General features: G+C 37.8%; 1 protein-coding gene across 1 annotated transcript in view; it reads right to left on the bottom strand.

The window, feature by feature from the left end:
* Positions 1 to 6206, bottom strand: part of LOC139491907 (putative inhibitor of apoptosis) — a 396259-nt gene that overhangs the window by 313356 nt on the left and 76697 nt on the right. The gene's annotated exons all lie outside the window — the stretch shown is intronic.

Raw genomic sequence — 6206 nt, 5'->3', positions numbered from 1 at the left:
TGAATTAAAATTGGGCGCGAATGTGTAGAGTGCGAACGGACCTTGGGTGCGAACGTGCGAGGTGCGAACGTGTAGGATGCGAAAGTGTGTTGGGCGCGAACGGACCTGATACCGTTCATTACAACGTTCTCTACATATTTCTCCAGACTCCCCGTTTAACTGGACCCCTGCTGTTGTTTCAATCTTATCTACACAGATGTCGAAGTATCAATCAGCGGGTGGCCAGTTAAACTCCCCGTGAGTAAGGATTTGCATAGTGAGACTATGCAAATCCTTGCCGTGAGCAGAGACATATAATACAGTATTATATGTCTCTGCCGTGAGGAACCTTCACGACCTAATGTATTTTCTTCTTCGTCATCACCACCTCCTTCCTTTTATCTTCTACTTTTCCCACCTTTTCTTTACTCAGTGTGTGATAGTAGTCCGAGGCTCAGCTTTTGGTGGCCTTTATAGAGGTGGAAAAGGGGGGGGGGGGGGGGGGGTGGCAGGTTGACCTTTTTCGGGACGTCGGGATCGGGTGTTTTAAAGATCGGGATTTCGGGAGATCCTGCAATTGTTTTTTCCAATTTCGGGATTTGGGGATTTAAATTTCTTTAAATTCGAGACCTCGGGATTTTATGTTTTAAAGCCCGGGATTTCGGGATCAGGATGATATGCGCGATCCCTTCGACTCCCCCCTCTTTATAGGGTATTCCTGCTCGTTGGTAATGTTGTTGGTCGGGTTGTTGCCTCTTATTTGACCAGTGTTGACACATTGTCAAGTCGACCAAGAGCTCTACAGAGCTCATGTTTACCTTGTTGAATTGTACGTTTAATTATCATGCCCGACGGCTCCTAGGATAAAATTTACTTACTTACTATTGATATTCCCCATTTCCATTGTCTATTGTATGCGGTGTTCTGTTGAGTGTTGTTTGTTAGTTTCTTAATCTTTTCTCCTTTTTTGCCATGCGGTTTATTTCATGGTTTATTTTCGAATTATGAGTTAGAAAGTCCCTTTCAGTTACTTTTCGTTGATCTTCGTTGATTAGATCTTATTAGACATGTTAGATAAATAACTATTGTTGACAATTGAGAGTCGAGAGTCTATAGTTGAGACGTTTAAATTAGGGACCATCTAAAAAAATACAATAATTATTATTGATCAATAACAACTTTTATCATTGCTATCTAAGCGCGTATCCAGCCAATTGATAAGGGAAATCCATAACCTGAAGCAACACGAAACGTTCACATAATTAAATAATTTAAAAAAAATGGAAAAAAGGTGGAGTTTTACTCCTAAAATATCCCCATACAGGGTTCGCCACAAACTCCGGACAGTGATCGTTTCCGTTCCGGAACTGTTTTCCTTTACTCCATAGTGTAGCGTAGTATTCGGGCCCGTATGCGGATCGGAACTGGAACTGCCGGGGAGTTTGGGCTCGCCAATGCTACCTCACTCGATGAAATTGTTTCTCTGTTCAGAGAAAACCAAAAAAAAGCACATATCATGAATTTGAACGTCTGTATTATATCTGTCAATGCCAAAAGCCTTCAAAATCTTTGGCACTTGCTTTCTTATGAATAGGTCATAACCATAAACTGTTTTTTTCCTGACAAGTTCCATGGTGCTTGGCTTTTCTACCTTTGCCTTTTTCTTATCAGTTTTAGTTTTTTTTCGGAGGCGGTGGTAAATCACCATCTTCAGAGGTTAACACTGTAGCAGCTCTGTCACGATGATCATTTGTACAGACAGAAATTGATGGGCAGTTGATTAATGAAGACATGGACAGGCGACTACTATGTGAGGAAGTCGATGGCTGGTTCTCTTCTTCGGACTCATTTGCGTCCGGATGCGTTTTAATTAAACAAAGCAGCGACAGCTTCAGCACCGTGGATTTGAGTCGAATTACCGCAACTTGTTGTCGGTCTACTCGATCGAGACGTATCTCATTTCAAGCCGTTTGATTTTTTTCTATTTCATTTCTAAACAAAACAAATCAATTTGTTTTGGTAAATTATTTAATATCTTTTAATATTAACAATTGTGTAAAAAAAAAGAGTATATGTTGGTTTCTTATAGTCACAGAAATGTTGAAAAGAAATTTTGGAATTAACATGAAAACTATTAAATGAATGAAATTAAAAGGAAACAAAATGAAAAAAAAAGAATAGATTTGATCTTATATATACGATATTTTTCCACTCGAAACAGTACAAATTGAATATTTAAAACGCGAGGCTTACCGAGCTTTTTGAATACCATACAGAAAGCTATATGGCAGTCACAACTATGGCCGCGTTCGTACAACAAAGGAAAACAATATCACCTCTAATTCTTATGTTTTGCTTTAATGACTTGCATGGGTAGTAAGGGCGTCATATCGAAGAGCGTTTAGTACAGTGATTTTGTCATAGTTTGGTTAAGTTGGTCATGGATAAGTTATGTTACTTCCCAAAACGATTGCCTCTGTTCTTTACAAATGAGCAAATAAGAAGCAAATTCAATGTTTGAATCTATATTGTAAGTCAAACTTTCTAAATTGAAATTGTTATTTTTAAGAAATTAACGCAGGATAACCAAAATATCCAAATTGGTTTGGTTTGGTTAAGAGATTGACATGGTTCAGTTAAGAGTCTAGAAATGCGTCATGGTTTTGGTCACATTTGTCATAGTTTAGATCAAAATTAATGCATATTTGTGGCACCTTAATATTGATACTGATAGATTGTTTGAAGGCGATTGTGAAAAATTAAAGTAACACAATTAACTAATTGACTAAAGAGGGAAAAAATACTTTTGGTGGGCATAACCGGCAAATCGTACATTTATATATTTTTGTATCCAGCGAAACGCATTACGGGATCAATGGAAATATCGGATGTCCGTCCTTTAGTCTATCCGTCCGTCTTTGCGTTCATCCATCCAGTCTCACGTTTACAATTCTAGGCGGATTATTTATGACACATAATTATATCATAGTTTTATAGTAATAATTTGGGCTTGTTCGACAATCAGTGCCGATCATTTATTTTTAAAAGAGTTATGCCCCTTAGAAACATTAGTTATATTAAAATTGCACTACTAGCACTCTCAAATGTACAATTCCTACCAGAATTTTATGAAACTTACATCATAAGTTTATATTAGCAATGTTTTGGACGAATTAAAAAAATAGTGCCTATTTTTCAAGAGTTGTGTCCCTTAGAAATATAATTATATTGAGAACTGCATTTTAAGCGCTCTCATATATACAATGCATACCCGACTTTTATGAAAGTTAAATCATAGGTTCATATCAACAATGTTTGGACTGATTTGAAAACAAGTACCGAAAGATTATTTTTTTACTATCTAACTGTTACGTTTTGCAAATCTAAAGCTGGGGTCACACATTTACGATTTTTTACTGCCGTCCTTGACAGGACCATTCCCGATAAAATTTGTCAAAAATCTGATCAATATCCTGTGAATCGTTGATGGAATTTCAAACTTTAATCAAAATTTGTAAATAAAATAATTTAATCACGACAACAATCAAATATTTTTCAGGAAGCGTCGGTCGATATCCAACCGTTTCCAAGCGAATTTGTCCCGATAATCCCGATCTCAATCCACTTCTAATCCGATTTGTATCTTTCGCATGGTAAAATTCGACCGAGTCTGTCACGACTGCGTCCAAATTCTACCGAATGTAATCTGACAGAGATCAGACAGTGACCAGACAGTGAACCGACGCTGACGGAAGTTATCCTTTTGAAAACTGTCGGCATACTCGGGATGATCATGTACTGTCGGAACATAATCCTATCACGGTCCGCTCTATCGTATTGCAAACGGTTTTATCGGGTCTCAGTTGTATTGTATTCTGTAATTGTCGGCACTCGGACGTGGGTATCATTGATGAATTTCGTATTAATAACGGGACAGTTCCGGAACGGTTTCGGCAAAGACGGTTCGCAATCGACAAGATCTGGATGCAATCTGGACGCAATCGGCAGAAAAACAGCAATGAAAAAATTCTCCAGATCATTCCCGTTCCACCGGACACCGTCCAGAAAACATTTCAACATTGTTATGATTTTCATCCGATACATCAGAATCTGTCACGACATAGTCAAGCTTGTAGTCCGACTGGACAAAATCGGCTGAGTTTCCCCGAATGTAAAGCTAGGTTCACACTGCCGATCAGATCAACTCGATGATCCCGATTGTCTAAATTTCCACGACCAAGCTCAACCAAACTCTTGATCGGGCCTGTTTACGACTTCTACCCGACCGTCATCCGACTGTTTACGACATTAACTCGACCATTCACGACTCCTTAATCTGTTAATGACCCAATAACGACTCCATCCCGACAACAAAATGAATACTTATACGATTTTTCCGATCAATTCACGATCTTTACACGATCTTTACTCGACTAGCTAGACCAAATCAAATTTTCACGATCTCAGCCTGATCTCGACCAGACCAGATCGACCTAATCGTATATGGGTCGTAGGAATAATCGGGAATTGGTCGGGTATGCACAATTCGAGTATAAAAACGTCCGAAATTATTATTCCCCGCCGCTTCGGAGTGGGCATTAAGTGTTACCCTTGTCCGTATGTACGTACGTCCCAACAATATAAGTTTCCGTTCTCTAATTTTATTTTGCCTCAACCAAATTTAATGAAACGCCGTATACACAATGCTTATTACCATAAAACTCAGTTCAAACGCGAATTTTGGTGGTCGTTCTTTTGTAATGACCCTTTAGAATGTTATTTATGCTAGCTGGGGCATTATCAGTGTCCCTGAAAGATCTGAGCAAGACTTGATGGTTCAGATAGTAATTTAATAATGGCTGACAAATATACAATTGGTATCGCTGTAGCGACGTTACGTAACAAGTAATTGTCCCGAAGGTTTGTGCGTGACGTTCCCGGAATAATCACCGATATTACATTCCTCCTTAACTTTGAATTAGAAAATGACTTTATAAATGTAAATTAAAATGTGTAAAATAAAGTTTGTTTACATTAATTAAATTATCACAGTCTCTGTATTGTTCACTAATGTTTTTGTAATAATAAAATATAGATGTTCACTTTCTCAATTTGTATAAATTATAATAGTCTCTTTAATGTTCACTAAATTGTATCGGTCTCCTGGTTCTTCTGCTTTATGTTTCAGTCTTGGTTTCCTGACTTTTCCAAAGTTCTCTTTATCCGCCCCCTCCCGCGCCTGTCTTGCGGGGGGCCCATAATTTTGTATTTCCAATGCCCCCTCCCGCGCATGTCTTGCGGGGGGCCCATTTTCTTCATCTTGTTTCTATTTTCAACATACCCTTTGATTTTCTCCTTGGGTTGTCTGTCTCTTTTATTTATCTCCTGAAATAAGTTTGAGTGATAACTTCTACGAATCTCCTGCTCCTTAGATGTTTTTGTATTTTTCTTTTTTAACTCTGTTATTTGCTGTGTTTTGTTGATGGGTTTTCTTAATAGGTTAACTTCTTTATTGGCTATTTGGCATCCTGGTGTGATTTCGTAATGTTTCTCAGAGTTGAAAATTGGTCCACTGTCCTGTATTCTCAATTGGTTTTTCTTTACAAAAGAACCATCAGTTCTTATCTGTATCATCCCATGCTCAATCATAGTGGATTTGCTTAGTAAGGGTGGAGAATTGATTTTTCCTTTTACCACAATGAATTTTGTCTCTGTGCCACATGTTTTGTTTCTTATGATAGTTTTAAATTCTCCCTTGATTGGCAATGAATTTTGCAGTGTGCTCAACTTGATTTTACTCTTTTCTAATATTGGATTGCCGTATGTTTTGCTCTGAAATTTTACAAATTGATTTTCATCCATTACGTTTACATCAGCGCCACTATCAGGTTCCACCTTCACATCTACGTCGTCTATTCTTATTGTCACTGTTTTGTCCATGTCTCTACTGTCTTGTATGGTCTTTACCTTTCGTATTTTCATTATATGTTTGGTCGTTCCTCCAAAATAATCTTCATCTTCATCATAATCTGATATATCTGTATTCGAATCTGTATCAATCGTGTCCTCCGTTGTTTTCTTTACACTTCTTCCTTCTCGTCTAAAATTGCCAGCTCTGTACTGTTGTTTTTTCATTTCCGTTCTGCATACTGATGCAAAATGATTATATTTCTCACAGTTTCTACATTGTTTACCATATGCAGGACATTTGTTTCCCTCACAATGTT

The sequence above is a fragment of the Mytilus edulis genome, chromosome 10 (assembly GCF_963676685.1).
Source record: "Mytilus edulis chromosome 10, xbMytEdul2.2, whole genome shotgun sequence".
In the NCBI taxonomy this organism is placed as follows: Eukaryota; Metazoa; Mollusca; class Bivalvia; order Mytilida; family Mytilidae; genus Mytilus; species Mytilus edulis.
The sequence above is the reverse complement of the archived record's forward strand: the minus strand, read 5'-3'. Positions and strand labels throughout refer to the sequence as shown.